At 47.9% G+C, this 16,654-nt stretch overlaps 1 protein-coding gene across 1 annotated transcript in view; it reads right to left on the bottom strand.

Moving 5' to 3' along the window:
* LOC142903146 (receptor tyrosine-protein kinase erbB-4) overlaps nucleotides 1-16,654 on the bottom strand; it is a 194,598-nt gene that overhangs the window by 81,755 nt on the left and 96,189 nt on the right. The window lies entirely within an intron of this gene.

The raw sequence follows: 16,654 nt of genomic DNA, 5'->3' as shown, positions 1-16,654 counted from the left end.
AGACCTCTCTCCGAGTGTGTGTGTCCGTGTGTGTGTGTCTGCGCGTGTGAGCACACACAAGCTCATGTGCTTGTCTCCAAAAAAAGTGTGATTCAATATTCATCCCGGTCGGCTCAGAACAGCAGCAATGAGCTTCTTTTTGAAACACATACACACACGCACGCACACACATACATGCACGCACACACGCACGCACACGCACGCACGCACACACACACACACACACACAAACGCAGACTTACACACACACACACACACACACACACACACTCTCTCTCTCTTTCTTTCTCACAGACAGGGTGCACAGCAGCTGTTAAATGTCATGCTAACACTTTGCTGCCACACGGCTAATTAGAACACTGCATTTAACATCACATGCTGTGGCTCCACCTCCTTCCTCTTTGGGCTTGTGGGCCCATTTCTTGTCTTTCTATCTCTCTGATTCTCTCCATTTCAGATGGTGTGCGTGTGTGTGTGTGTGTGTGTGTGCGTGTGTGTGCGTGTGATTGGTGTTTGCACAGTTAACAAACAAGCGGCAGTGAGCAAAAGGCAAACACGGGGTCGGTGTTGCCTCCTCTGCTCCTGCCGACCCTTTGACCCCGAGGTCACCGCTGCAGGGGCACGCGCAGAGCCTCCTTGGCCTCCAGCCCAGCAACACGAGCGTTGCAGTTCACTAATCTCCACAGTGGGTCGAGGGGGGGGCGGTGTTGGTCCATGTTCTTTGTCTTTGTTCTTTCCCCATACAGTTTGTCACAGAAACCCATTTAACGCTAGCGCATGATTATGAAAGCCGGCTAGTCAATGCTAACATTAGTTAGCAAGCTAACGGCATCACTCTACTTCTGCTACAATACAGCACCCTACAAGTTAAGCAAAAACACACAAAACAACACAAAAAACCAAACATAAATGCCTCGAAATTGCCTTGAAATAGTGCTAACCCCGTCCAACGCTGAGGTAGCAAAGCCAACTTTCAACCAATCCGGAACCACCAGGCACCGAGTCAGAAAAGAGAAACATTCTTTGACACAATAGAGGCGTCCGGACGACGGTGAAGCCTGATTAGCAGCCAGGTTAGCGGAGCAGCAGCAGCAGCTGGATTCTGGCTTGAACCTGGCCAGACCGGCCCCCATTGTTCCCACCGACACAATAAGGACTGAGAAAAAAACAGTAGGAGTAGGAGGAGCAAGAGGAGGTGCTTATTAGCCAGATTACCGTGTGTCAATCACTGGCGGCACTGCACAAAGGATCCATTTCGGCTGTGCCTTTGATTAGCGCGTTGGCCATCGGTAAGGCTGCTATTGCTGGGAGCTGCTTCACCGCCTGTCAAACATTGTTTGGGCCAAATAATTTTTTTCTGCCCAACACGTCCGAGGAGGAGGTCTTTTTGTTAATTTGACTCTTTCATGTTTGTTTTTTGTTTTTATCTCTCGTTCTATGAAAATCACCCTTCCCCCACCTCCCAGTTGGCCTCCAGGGGGTGCCACAATGGAGACGAGAGCCCCGCCAGCTGTAGGCCACGCCCACTGGCAGCATCCACAGAGCTTCCACTGTGGCCTCTTCCTCCTCCTCCTCTAGCCTCTGAGACGTGTTGGCAAAAACCAAAGAAAAATTGTTTCCCTTGTTGCTTAGCAACTGGTGGAAAAGGAAGAGCTGGGAGGCGGGCTGGTGGAGGGGTGAGGGGATGAAGAAGGAGAAGAAGAAGGAGGAGAACTGACTCAGATGGGGGGGTCTTGGTGGCGATTCGCCGAGTTGAATTAAAGGATTATTCCACCGCTTTTGTTCCGCTCTAATGGAATTTCGTTCGATGACAAACTCCCTGAGAAAAAAAGTTTTCCAAGTCGAGGTCCAGGTACCTCTCACCGCTGGGTGTGTGGGCTAGGTTGGGGGCGAGGGGGGACCAGATAGTTTTAATGCGAACAACAATAGTGTTGTAGTTTTTGGAATCCTGAACTTTCTGAAAACACCAACAAGACACTTGAGGAGTGCACTTCTTCTTCTTCTTCTTCTTCTTCTTCTTCGGTAGTATTTCACCTTGTTGTACGGAATCCTTCCCATCCCTATCTTCTTTCGAGCTTCTTTCCCTCCTTCGTTAAACAACAACTGCAGCAAAAACACTTCAGTTGACCGCTGCCGCCGGCGTTCCCGCCGTGACCCGCGCCCACACCCACCAGGCACAGACACACACAGGTCGGCTGCCGATAATACACCGCAGCACGTGTGCAAAAACATTCTCCTGGAGAGAGTCTTCTTCTTCTTCTTCTCCTCCTCCTCCTTCGTCATCATCTTCTTCTCCTCATCAATAGTAGTTCAATTAGCGACATGTTTACTGCAGATTCTGAGGAGACAATTTTTACACGTCGTGGGAAAAAGTGTTCCGCATCCGAAGGGGTGATGCCAGGACAGAGTGGAGGAGGCAGAGGAAGAGGAGGACGAGGAGGAGGAGGAGGAAGAGAAGAAGAAGTGTTTTTCATTTCCCTTTCACACGGAGGAGGCAGAGGGCGCCGGCACCTGTAACCCCTCCAGATATACCTGGAAATGTTTTTCTGTCCTGAACAGCGGTGCCTCGGATCGTCGCGGGAAGAGGAGGAGGTGGAAGAGGAGGAGGGAGGGGGAGCAGGACAGGAGGAAGGTGAGCAGGGTGAGGAGGAAAAATGGAGCCAGTGTTGAAATAAAAAATGACAATTTATCAGTTAATAAACTGACGGTGATTTGAGCGTCGTACCGCAGCAACAGTTTGGAGGGAAAAAGAAAAAATAAAATACAAGAAAATGAGACGGTTAAAAAAAAAAAGAAGACTTTGTGCCGGACGGAACAGAAGTGGATCCAATGCTGAGCTCCATCACTTCACGGACACTTGGAAAAGCTGCTTCTCCGCGACGGTCGACTGGTGCAGCACGTTGGGGCACAAAAAGATTTGCATGCAAATTTCTACAGTTTTCTGTCTCACCCGCCGGCGCCACCCAGATGGAGGAGGAAGAGAGAAAAATACAGAGGGGCCTTTTGAAAAGAGGGAGGAAGGGAGAATAAAAAAATGTCAATGAAGGACTGTATCGTGATGTTTGCATCGTATCGTATTGTATTGTATCATCGTACCGCATCATATAGTATCCATCATATTGTATCATATTGAATCGTATTATATTGTATTGTAGTGTATCATATTGTATTGTAGTGTATCATATTGTATTGTACTCTTATCATATTTGTATTGTATTTTATCATATTGAATTGTATTGTATTGTATCGTAAAGTATTGTATTGTATCATATTATCGTCTCATATTGTGTTGTATCACATTGTTTTGTATCGTATCATATAATGAACCATATCATATCGCAATGGTTAAACATCTTATAGTATAATCTTGATTAATCCACTTTTTAAATCCAATATTTTCAGTTTCACTCAAATTAATACATTTACAAGATTCATCATCATCATCATCATCATCATCATCATCATCACATCAGAACAGAAGGTATTCCAGGGTGTTGTTGGAAGATGTGATGGCCCAGCATCCGTGGCTGCACCACTTGTGGACGCTCCGTCCGAGCGGGTTTTGTTTTCCATTGGGGATTTAATTCCCTCCTATTTATTTCCCTCAAATGTAATCTACTTCGCTCTCTCGCACTGACGCCGCCGCCGCTTCCCATCAAGCTAAGCCGATTTGAAGGGACTCAGACGACTCTGGCGGGGTGAAACAGCTGGATCTTGAAGGGTTGGAAATACATAAATAAATAAAAAATAAAAATTGAAATGCGGCTTTTGTTAATAATACGTCATTTTTTTGGTTTAATCCCTCCCCCCAGCCCAACCCCACCCAGCAACCGCAACGCTTATGAGGGAACAAATGTTTGATATGTGGCGATAAGAGAGTAATTCAGTCGTTATCGCAGCGTAGCAAAAACACGGGCGGTCCGCCAGAACCATGATGTCGGCGCCGATAACGAGGACCCGGTGCGGTGCACTGGTACCTCCACGTCGTGACACAAATAGGTTTTAATCTCTACTAAGAAGAGCTTCAGAAAAAAAATTAAAATAAAAAATGAAAGATGGCATTGGCAGCACTAAGGTTTTTTTGGGAGGGAAAAAGTGAGAGCAGAAGGAGAAAGAAAAGTAGGAGGTGTGAGGGTCAGAAAGGTGCCTGTTTGGGGTGGAAGGAAAGGAAGTGAGAGGTGAGGAAGGGAGGAAGGGAGGTAGGGAGGAAGTAGCGAGAAGGACGAAAGAGAGAGAGAGGAAGGAAGTCGAGGGAATGAATGAAGGAAAGGAGGGAGGAGGGAGGGAGGGAGGAAGGAAGGAATGATGTACAGGGAAGGACATAAGGAAGGAAGGATGGATGTACAGGGAAGGACGTATGGAAGGAAGGAAGTAGATGGAAGGATGGAAGGAAGTTGAGGGAAGGACGTATGGAAGGAAGGAAGAAGGTAGAGGGAAGGAAAGAAGGGAGGAAGGAAGGAAGAGCAGAAGGCATCACAGAGACCTATGACAAAAGTAAAATGGTTCCACTATAAAACACGAGAGATGGAACACACATTACAATAATTACGGCTCATTTCCATACATATGGAGCACCGCAAAGTCAATGGGGTGGGTGCAGGAAGGGGTTGAGGGGGAGGAAGGGGAGGAGGGCACTATGGGGCACTTGGCGCTCCTTCACCTCTGCCGCCGAGAGGAAGAGAAAGGACGGTGAAATCGTGGCCTTTCTGAGAGGATCGGTCGTTGAGATTGAAGAAAATCAAGCGCGTTCGAATGTTCGTATGGAATAAAAAAAACATAAAACGGCTTGACCGGGCGGCTGCGGGAAAACTGACGCTTCGACGACGGAGCCCCGAGGTTCCATGGGTGGTTGTGCAGGTGTGGGAGCGGAGGGGTGGGGTCGGGGCTTAAGGGGTCTGTTTCTTTCGTTTTTTATTTTCGTTTTTTTTTTTGAAGAGAGAAATCAATCATCAAACGCTGCCAAGGGTTTTCATCCCACGCAGCAGAAGCTCTCTGAGCGGTCCTTTTGCCTCACAATTGAGTTTTTTTTTTTTTGGGGGGGTGGGGGGGAGTGGGGCGATGTGGAGGGGTGAGGTCAGCGAACTCACTCAGTTAACCAGAATCGCTGAACAGAGTCGAACCAGTGAACCAGTAGAGCACTGATATTGACCGGCCACTTTTTGTCGTCAGTTATTAAAACAATATATAACAATAGCCACCGTTGTTACTGACGTTGGCCATTGTAAGTGATAATACAGCTCACGATAGCCAATGAGAAGCAAGCACGAACAACGAGGGTCAGTCGGTCTCCTTGCTTCTCGATGTTGATGTGATGAGCTGTTGATGTTGGAGCTGCAACACTGCCAGCCGCTGTTGACAGTGACTTTGGGATGACACTGCGGTGTGTGTGTGTGTGTGTGTGTGTGTGCGCGATCCAAAGGCCACGCCTCCAGCAGCTGCTGCTGTGCTACTGGCTCTCGGCACTGATATTTATTGTCGTCGACAGGCCCGACAATCTCGGGTGTCACTGCTGTCATGACGCAATTTTCACGCTGCCCCCCGGTGGTGGGAGGGGAGACTGCGGCCGGGGCGGAGACTTGGGAGTTAAAAGCAGTAGAAGTGTGCATTCGGCAGCGCAGCGTGGAACGTGATCCTAAAGTTTGAAAAAAATAAATAAATAAATAAAATTGATACATAAGTCATGAGGCGAAGCTGTTGTAGCGGCAGCGGCGGCCGTATCGCATTATGCCGCCGCCCGTCGGGGGGAAACTGCATAATGCAGTTATGTGACAGAGCTTGTGTGCGTCAGCCGCGGGCGGCGGCGGCGGGCTGTGACATTAGGTGTCTCCTCCATAACCCCTCCCCCTACCCCCTCTGTCCTCCTCCACTCCCCCTTCCTCCTCCTCCAGCTCATCCTCAAGTCCTCCCCGCATTATTCATGGTCATCCCAGATTAGGGCGGAGATTTAGGGACGGCGGTGGGTAGGGGTAGGGGTTTTGGGGGGGGAGTTAGAGGAGGGACGGAGGGGTGTTTGGGGGGAGCAGGAGGGTGTGTTTGTCGGAGTTGGGGGGGAGTGTGTGTGTGTGGGGGGGGGGGCGTCGGCAATGTCGGCTGAGTCCTCCTGGGAGAGCAGAAGGTGCTTATGGAGGACTTCCAGCTGATTGATGGTCGGTCCGGCAGCAGGGGTTTGTCGGAGAGTGGGTGAGGAGGGGGTGATCCATTATTGTCATCAGGGGTGGGGAGGGCGGGAGGGGGGGCATTCGGTGGAGAGACAAACCAGATCCACAGGTGATGATTGTGTTAGGACGTTTCTTCTGGGGGACATAAATCATCTTCCCTTCCCTTCTTCTTCTACCAATCAGAGTCCACTGAGGAGGAGTGGGCGGGACCTATGAGTGAGGTCTGGGGAGGTTGATGAGATTGACCTGCTTGGAATTTGACGAATGGAGGGAATGTTTTTTTTTCAAGGAAGCTTTTTTGTGTGAAATAAATCCACCATTTCCACCTTTCAAGGGTCAGGTAATTATTGCACTTTACAGAATAAAGTATTTGTGTGTTTTTTTTCTTAAAATTTAGTGTCTGCTGCTGCTGCTGCTGCTGCTGCTGCTGCTGCTGCTGCTGCTGCGATGCACTCAGTGTATTCGTCTCAGGTCTGTGGGCAGCAGAGGGACTGATTAAAACCACATCAGATATGATCTGTCTGCTCTCTTCTCTACCGTGTGTGTGTTTGTGCGTTTGTGTGTGTGAAGGCTACTTGTCCACTGCTTCAGTCACTCAGGAGAAACAACAGCATCATCATCATCATCATCATCATCATCATCATCAACAGCAGCAGACTTTTTGTCCTTTTTGCTGCAGTGGAATAAAAATTGGGGTCTAATTGGAGACGGATGTTCCCGATTGTGTGTGTGTCTGCGCGCATGTATGTGTGTGTTAAGTGTGCCAGTGCATGTCGACATGACTCTCCCTCTCTCTCTCTCTCTTTTTAATCCAGTGGAGTAGCTCTGCAATATGAATCAATTTGTCAGCGTAATGAAATGTGAGATGAGGCAGGTGTGACCGAGGACGGAACATCCAGCAGCGTCGCTTCAAACACCCACAATTCATTCATTCTTTCTTTTTTTTTCTTCTTTATCTTCTTCTACTTCTCTTCCTCCTCTAGCAGAGCAGCCGTGTGTGATTTACGATCCGATTAAAAAAAAAAAAAAAAAAAAACTCTCGGTGTCCACGGTGTTTAGCCCTCTGTTTACAGCCACCAAAAACAACTGGAGCTTCAAACGTGTTGGAGATGAGGGAGCAAAAAAAAAGAGGGCGGAGCCAACACCCGGATGTGGGTGTGGTCATGATTCACTTTAACTGTTCATTGACGCGCCCTCAGCTCTTCAGCTCACGTTTGTGTTTGGGTTTCTTTAGTTTTCTTTATCTGTCCGTCTGTCTGTCCGCAGCTCCCGACTAAATTAACTTTTTGCGTGTCGCTCTGATTGGACGGAAGCAGCAGCAGCAGCAGCAGCTGTCGACAGCCTCCAGAGGATGAATACTAATTTAATGAGGAGGGGGTGGAAAGGGCACGGAAGCAGATGTGCTCACTGTTTTTTTTTTTTGTTTGTTTTGTTATTGAAAAAAAAAAATAGACCTGGAATTTTACAATATTAATAAATAAATTTAAAAAAGACTCATTCAAGCTGAGAGGACAAACAAGGTGAACGTGTCCTTCTAAACAAATAAAGTTTGGAGGAAGAAACTCCAGCGGAAAAAGAAGCAACGTCGGGGAGAAATACTGAAAATTCTGAAAACTGTTTCTGGCAGTTTTTCATGTTTCTGTCAAGACGATTGAAACTTCTGGTCTGCGTGAACCCGATGCAGATGGAATGGGGAAAATAACACAACTTTGGCTGAAGAGAAGAAGAAGAAGAAGAAGAAGAAGAAGAAGAAGAAGAAGAAGATTTGATTTTTGATTTTTGAAAAATAACATTTATTTGCCGCTCTCATTTCCATTCAATCAATCAAACTACATAAATAAATAAATAAATAAATAAATAATTTTCTTGTTGTTTTCTTACGCAAGCACGTCGCTAAAAGAAGAAGAAGAAGAAGAAGAAGAAGAAGAAGAAGAAGAAGAAGAAGAAGAAGAAGGTCTATTTAAAAAAATAGGAATAAATTAAAGTAAGAAAAGGAAAAATGAAAAAAACTTAAGTTTCTTTTGTTTTTGTTTCCATCAGCGCCCGTAAAAGTTCATCACGACTCAAACGACAAACTAACAAGTTGTGGCGGCTCTCGGAGAGAGAAAGAAATGCGCCGCTGCAGAAAGACGGAATAAATGATTGACTTTCTCTCACTGCTGTGAACCTCGGCAGCAAAACCAAGCAGTGTCAGACGGCTCCTCGCTGCTGCCGGATGCTTTTTTTTTTTTTTCCCTGCAGAGGCGTCTCAAGTGTGTGCAGACGACTCGCAGTGACTTGAAAGTTTAGTCAAAAATTGAGAAAAGAAAGAAAGAAAGAAAGAAAGAAAGGAAGAAAGAAAGAAAGAAAGAAGGTAGATAGAATCTTCCTTGATGGAAGAATGATACAGACCAATCACCATCAACTGGGAGAAAAAGAGGTGGGACTAGAGCCTAAAACTTCTGCTTTGACAAAAAGAAGCTAGTGTACATTTAAAAAAAAAAAAAAAAAAGTCTATCTTCTCAGCAAATTGTAGCTCACCAATCAGAAGATTTTGTTACCAACTGTTTCTGCCGGTGGAAGACTCTTCAATCAGCTTCCACTATTTTTTATACAGGCGAGAGAAATTAAAGTTTTGTTTTTTTGGTGATATTGACTTTTCTTTTCTTCCTCGAAAGTCTCAAGGAATAGCGGCAAATCACACATATATATATATGTATATATATATATATATATATATATATATATATACGTATGTATGTGTGTATATATATATATATATATATATATATATATATATGTAGGTGTATGTGGGAGGGGTGTTGAGATCGCGTTGAAGTCCCACGGAAGTTTTGGCGATGGGGCGGCAGTGAAGTCCTAATGGAAGTCTCTTCACAGGGAGGGAGCGCTTTGAGTGTTTGTGTGTGTTGGCGGCGCCGCACGTCACCTCGATGTAGTACCATTAAATATAGATACTACGCAGAAGTCACACTGTATTGTTTTTAATTTCCAGTATCAAAAAAATATTGATTTATAAATATTTTTGACAACACTAATATATATACACATATATGTATAAATCCGATCGGATGAATTCGAACCCTCTGCCATCGCCGCTGAAGCGGAGCTAAAAATCTCCCGGCTGCTCTCTGGTGGCAGACGTCGCTACGTGGGAGTGAGTAACCTCGGCGAGGCAGAGAGATGATTTTTTTTTTTTGGTGTGTTTGGTTTGGATGAAAATCGAGTCGAGTTCCCTCCCCCGACTCTAACTCTCCCCCTTGCCCAAAGTTCATCGTACTTGGAGCCGCGAGCCTTCCTGACTCACTTCCTTGTGGATGAGGAAGACGAGAGGAAGGAGGAAGGAGGGAAGGAAGGAAGGAGAGAAGGAAGGAAGGAGGGAGGGAAGGAAGGAGAGAAGAAAGGGAATGAGGGAGGAAAGGAAGGAGGGGGGAGGGAGAGATGGAGGGAAGGAGGAAAGGAAGGAGGGAGGGAGAGAAGAAAGGGAATGAGGGAGGAAGGGAAGGAGGGGGAGGGAGAGAGGGAGGGAAGGAGGAAAGGAAGGAGGGAGGGAGAGAAGAAAGGGACGGAGGGAGGAAGGGAAGGAGGGGGAGGGAGAGAGGGAGGGAAGGAGGAAAGGAAGGAGGGAGGGGGAGAGAGGAAGGGAAGGAGGGGGAGGGAGAGAGGGAGGGAAGGAGGAAAGGAAGGAGGGAGGGGGAGAGAGGGAGGGAAGGAGGGGGAGGGAGAGAGGGAGGGAAGGAGGAAAGGAAGGAGGGAGGGAGAGAAGAAAGGGAAGGAGGGAGGAAGGGAAGGAGGGGGAGGGAGAGAGGGAGGGAAGGAGGAAAGGAAGGAGGGAGGGGGAGGGAGAGATGGAGGGAAGGAGGGAGGAAGGGAAGGAGGGGGAGGGAGAGAGGGAGGGAAGGAGGAAAGGAAGGAGGGAGGGGGAGGGAGAGATGGAGGGAAGGAGGGAGGAAGGGAAGGAGGGGGAGGGAGAGAGGGAGGGAAGGAGGAAAGGAAGGAGGGAGGGAGAGAAGAAAGGGAAGGAAGGAAGGAGGGAGGGGGAGGAGGGGTCAGCGGCATAAAACAAAAGGCCATCGGATCAGCTGGAGGAAAAGGAAGAGGAGGGGCCGGACACCGGGGGGTGGGGGGATGACGTCTGTCGCCATAATTTTCAATCATGACAGCGTCCCGTGTGTGTGCGCGGAATTGATTCAGTGCATTAATTATGCACCCGTGACGCCCCCTCGTGTCACGGACAATATTTCAAAATTTGATAAGCAACGACGGCGCCGCCGTGGGACCATTTTGCTGCATTGCGAGGGCGCCCGGCTGTTTTTTTTTTTTTTTAAATGGCCGTACCTTTTAATTTAACGGTAATCCCCCCGCCCACACACACACACACACACCTTCAGGGGGAGGGAGGGAGGGAGGGATTTTTAATTTCACCTCGGGGACCCTCTGCTCGGCATGCGTCTGCTTTGATCAGGGCCGACGAAACGGCAGCCGGCATGTGGCCGACCACACACACACACACACACACACACACACACACACACACACACACACACACACACACACACACAGTCTAATGTGTGTGTGTTTGACGTGCAGGTGTCCAACTGTGTTTGCAGGCTGATTTGTGTGCAATTAAAAAACAGAAATGTGTTCTGGGTGTTGCCCCTTGTGGGATCACAGGAGGCAATGACACCTCCCACCCTTCCACCCAGCTTAGTGGCCACAACCCTTGGCCGGGGTTTGGCTCTGTCCCCTCCCAGACCTGGATCTTGTTTCTGTCCTCTCCCAAAACCAACGGAAGGTCCAGGCAAAGCACTGAGTTCTATTGCAGGCGGCTGTAAACAGAGGGCTAAGTACAGAAGCCTGGAGAGGTTTTTTTTTGGGGTTCTATTAGCAGTGATTCACATATTTTCTGTCAAAGTCATTCAAAAGTCTCTTTACTTTGCGTTTTCTGGAAAAATGAAAGTGTTAATACATGTTTCACACGCACAGCGTCAATAAAACATGATATTCATTTGAAAAAACAAAAAACAAAAACAGCAACAACTTTTCCCCTAAAATAGTCCTCCTCCACCTGAGCGTCAGTGACTTGTTTCCTCTCGGCAGAGAGATGCGAAGCGGTCAGTCAGTCATACGAGGGGGAGGGGAGGAGAAAAAAGACGGAAAACAGCGACATACTTTATTTAGCAGAAAGGAGCGTTTAGTTTTTTTTGCTCATTTATTTTTATTTATTTCTGGTGGGGCCTGTCCATTATGTGGCGGGGGTGCCACGCCGGGCGAGCAGGGTGCTAATTTTCCCGCCGCGAGGAGCTGTAATTATCCCTGACACTGCCGAGGGGAGTCGGCGAGGCATCGACAGCCTCGACAGTTACTTCTTCTTCTTCGTCTTCTGTGTATGCACAAGTGTGTATGCGTGTAATTGTCATCTGTGCGGTTCCAAGTTTTGAAAGAATCAGCACCTTGTTTTTTCTTGTATCACAGTGGGAAAAAAAACTAAAACATTGTTGTTGTAAGAATCTTCATCTGAAAATCCTCTTCTTCTGCTCCTCCTCCTCCTCCTCCTCCTCCTCCTCCTCCTTCTTCTTCTTCTTCTTCTTCTTCTTCGACAAACCACCTCTTAGCCTTCTCAAACGGCTGGAGGCTGCGACGCTTGTGCACGCCACACTTGCAAAACACGTGCAGTTGTAGGAGAAAAGGAGAAGAAGAAGAAGAGGAGGAAGAGGAGGAGGAGGAGGGGCCACTTAACCTCCTCGCCGGCCTCGTCCTCCGTCACTCCATGTAAACAACGGCGCCCGCTGTGTCCACCGCTGAGCTCTTCCTCCCCGCACTTGTTTGGAAGAGGTGCTCCAGCGCGTGGACCGATCCCCGAGAACACAGTGGTGGGTTTTTCCCACGAAGGAGAGAAGAAAATAGCAGGAAAATTGAGGCGGAGGAGAGTGTTGAGTGGAGGCACTCGGCACTAATGACAGGCTGCAGCTCTAAAGGTGCATTACACCTCAAAATTACAGGTCTGGTCTGCTGCTTCCTGGAGCTGTTGAATGAACTGAGAGGGAAGCAGAACCTCACCGCTCACCGCGTCCACTGGCATGTTTAGACTGAAAAACCTTGAGTTTGTTCAACTCAAACACCTCCAGCGGAAACTCTTCTTCTATGGTATCGTCAAAAAGAACCGCAGACTAAACAGCCTCAAGTGGGCGGGCGAGTCAGACCTGGCTATTCACTGGTGACTTCTCCCAAATTTGACTTTTTGGAAAAGTTTCGGAGGGCATCTCTCCCAAAAAGTACACAGGCTTTCATCTGTCGCCACCGCCACACCGACCAGCCTCCCAGATTCCGGGAAAAATTCCTGGCCGATCTGACGGCGCCGGCTGCCGGGATTTCCTCCCCAAGAAACTTTACGGAGGTCCAACATCGCCAGGCTCAGAGGGGATTCCGCTCGGATTTGGCTCTCCACCAGGATTGGGACTCAACCAGGTCTTCGGCAGCCGACTTGGGAATTGGGATTTTTTTTTCCCAAAACATGGGGGAGTGTAGTTTTCTGAAACAATCTAAAAAAAAAAAAGTTAAAAAAAAAAACTCAGCAGACAAAAAACCCTCCCAGTGCTGAAGGGTGCGCTGAGCACACGGCTGTCGTGTCTGCTAAGCGACTGGCTGACGGATGGTGGAACACCAGCGAAGGACCCGCGTCGTGATGAAGTGGAGTCTGAATTACTGCCGGGGAGTAAATGAACGGCAGTGAAGAAGAAGAAGAAGCAGAAGAAGAGGAAGAAGAGGAAGAAGAGCGATGGGTCGGGCGCTGAGTGATGACGAGAGGAAGGACGGAGCCCTAAAGCTCCTGAATTCTGGAATTTTCCTTCAAGGACTCCAGTTTGAAAACATCCTTTTAACCTCTGTTCTTGCTGTTTGTGCAGCAAGAAGCAGTTTATTTATTTAACCTTCTGTTTGCAGCCTCCTCCAGCTAAAAGCGTTCGTTCGTTGGACCTTCTTTGCATTTTGAAAAGGGAGAGGTGAGGGTGGGGGTGAGGGGAGCAAAAACAGTGTGTGAGGGAGGGAGGGATGCGCAAAACTTCACACCTCATTTTTAACCAAGTGGAAAAACTTCTTCACATCAACAGGAGGAGGGTGATAGGGTGATGTACCGAGACACACACACATGCACGCGCACGCGCGCACACACACACACACACACACACACACACAGGTTGTGGCTGCAAGGCTGCGAGGCAGAAAACACGGATGATATATTTTTTTCCCCCTTTTTTTGAGCGCTTTGAGAAAAGCTGAGCGGCGGAATCGCTTTCATTCCTCCGCTGAAACTCAGCTACAGGAAAATGGTAAAAGCCTTTGTGAGGCGGCGGCAGCAGCAGCGAGGGCGCGTTCCTCTCTTCCTCTCTCCTCCTCTCATCTCCTTTCTTTTTTTTTATTTAGTGCCTCCATTGTTGCTGTGCTGCTCTGAGCTGAACTCGTTGAGCCGTGTTAGCGCTTTTAGAGAGGTGGGGAGGTGGTGGGGGGTGCGGTGGGGGTAATAAGAGCCGGTGTTGAATCTGCGAGTCCTCGCTAGATCGAAAAAAAGGCTTCGGTCACAGCCGGGACTTTAAAACACACACACACACACACACACACACACACACACACACACACACAGGACGTCTCTCTCAGCTGCGTCCCCCCTGGCACGGAGCCCCGCCTCTCCGGTTCTGGATTGATTGGACCTTAATGAAGAGTCTGGGCCTCAGTGACATCATTAACTAGTCGGGGGGCGGTGGGTGGGGGGCACCGAGGGGCCAATTGGCAGCGGCCTCCACTTCTAGGGAAAGGGGGTCAGTATGAAGTGACAGACAGACAGTGACCGGTAGGGAAGAGGGAGGGAGAGAGAAAGGGAGGTAAGGAGGAAGGGAAGGGGGGAGGTAAGGAGGGAGGAATGGAGGTAGTAAGGAGGGAGAGAAGAAGGAAGAGAGGAAGGGAAGGAGGGGAGGAGAAAAGGAGGAAGGGAGGAAAATGGGGAGGATGGAGGTAAGGAGAAAGGGAAGCGGGGAGGGTGGAAGGGAGGAAAGAGGGAGGGAAGAGGAAGGGAAGCGGGAGGGAGGGAAAGAGGAGGGAGGCGGTGCCCTTCAGACACCTGGATTCATCCACACCTGACTATCTTGGAAGCTTTCTTGGTGAGAGAATAATTCCTGGGCCGGTTTATAACTGAGCTGTCGGTTCCAGTCATCCGCTCTCCCGGCACACTCTCTATACGTTCCTTCAAAAAAACAAAACAAACTAAAAGAGGAGTGCAGGTGCATCAGCCTCCTCCTCTTCCCGCCTGCAGCGTTCAATCCATCAGCGCTGCTCGCTGGTTATTTATTTTCCTGGTTCGCCTGGAATATTTGTGTTGGTGTGCGTGCGCGCCTACGGTGAACTTTACCCTGAACTATTGACTGCGAGCTCGCACCAGACAAAAAACAAAACAAAAAAAAAAAACCCAACAAGCACAACAACAACACAAAAACAGCCCGAACATAACAGCACCATGACGACAACAGCAGCCCAGGAAATAATTGGACTTGGATGCACAAAGTCAGTGAGTCGCTGACAAGGTAAAGGTGGCGCTGAGAAAGATACAAGTGTGCTGATGGTACTATTATTATTATTATTTTTTTTTTATTTATTTATTTATATATATTTTTTTTAAAAGTTCATTATAAAGTTCTGTTGCTTGGAACTTTAGGCTTTAATTGAAGCGAAGAGGAGCACAGATGGCAGCTGAAGCTTCCGGCAGCATAAATTGCACTTTTTTATGAGCCAAAACTGCACAAAAATTGCACAAAACCACAGAGTGGGCTGAGAGTCTCTGTCCGTGGTCCTTGAACCCCCAAGACTGGTTTCTCAATGCTGTAGCCGCCACCGTCGCTGTCCATGGTGCTTAAATGCTCTGCACTGGTTACAAGGCTGTCTCCCCCACTGTCACTGTCCTTGGTGCTGAAACGTTCTGCACTGGTTTCTCATGCGGTCGCCTTCACCATCGCTGTTCATGGTGCTGAACATGGGGTTTAACTATGGTGACTGTCCCTCACTGTTGCTGTCCGCGGTGCTGAAGAAAGGCATGGCCTTCTTCAATTTCTTTGCCACATCACGTCTTGAGCCCCAACATGCACTGACTATCTGAAGATTATGAAAGATAAAGTGTTGGAAAAACGTTTTGGGACACATTGTGGCATTTGTGAGGCACTGTATTGTCCTAAGACTCTTCAAGTGTATGTTGTTGGGTGTTTTTTTTTTAGCAGTCAGCTACACATGCTGTGCTGTTCCCTGCAGCTCACAAATGGATGTTTCAACTAAAGATTACTTTGAAACTTGTTGCAACACATCCAGAGTACAAGAACTGCAATAATGTAGTTTCCTTCATTTGTGTTATGGAAAATAAAGGAAGAATTTGCATTTGTTTTTTTGAAAAACAAACGAACAAAAAAAAAGGTAAAATACCTGTTTTCTGGAAAATATTCAATAAGAATAATTGGCCTTGAGCAAAACTGTGGGGGGTGTCCAAAAATATTCCTCCACGACTGTAACGGTCCGCAAAAGGCCCCTCACAGTCATGGAATCAGTGGTGTGTTGGCAAAACACTCTCGCCATGGAAACAACACAATCCCCTGATTCCTGACGTCACCCTCGCCACCCCACCTCGATCCACTTAACAGCCCCCCAGATGCCTAATTGTTTCCCTAATGATGGCGCGCCTAATGGGACTGTTTATGCTTTTCATTTGACAGCATTGGCCCAGTAATTAGACTACACCTCAGTTCATTAAACAGCAGGAGGTGGGGGGGCAAAACAGTGGAGCCTGGTGGCCCATACAATCAACACACACACACACACACACACACACACACACACACACACAGAGAGTTGCAGCCAGGCACTCAGGCCCTGGAGAGCACTGTGGTTCTAGATGCCACTTTACATTCAGAGTGCTGCTCACTCACCCACACTGTATGTCTATCTGTCTGTCTTTCTGTCTGTCACTGGGTTCAGACCGACGACCTTATTTAGGCACAGCGGCGGAAAGTGCGACAGCCACTTGTGCAAATGTCGTCGTCAATCAACACGCGATCGCTCCTCTCCAGCGTGGATGACACACTCATCCTCCTCCTCCTCCTACCGTCCTCAAACGATCCCAAATAATAATCAGATACATAATGTCGGAGTCCCTGAGGTTCCGGAGCAACTGATTTAACTTGGAAGACCTTAGAGGTAGTGTGTAGAGGTGCTGGTTGCACTCAGTGAGGTGAGTTCATTAAGGTGATTAAGTTTTAAAAAAACTGAAAAGGCTAAAGTAAAAAAATAATCGATTGCAAACAGGAACAAACTGGCGTCTCACACACACAGACCAGGACTGTTCTGCTTCAAAAATAACAATAATAATAATCCATTGAATCAATTCCAATATCAACAGCTACGACAACCACATCATTTATCTTCATGCCAGCATTTAGATGTCTTGTTATTATTAAAAAATAAAACAA

This window comes from Nelusetta ayraudi, unplaced genomic scaffold, assembly GCF_046127955.1.
Source record: "Nelusetta ayraudi isolate G7.1 ecotype Tasmania unplaced genomic scaffold, CSIRO-AGI_Nayr_v1 ptg000106l, whole genome shotgun sequence".
Taxonomy (NCBI): domain Eukaryota; kingdom Metazoa; phylum Chordata; class Actinopteri; order Tetraodontiformes; family Monacanthidae; genus Nelusetta; species Nelusetta ayraudi.
Note: the sequence above shows the minus strand (reverse complement) of the source record. Positions and strands in the feature narration are given on the sequence as shown.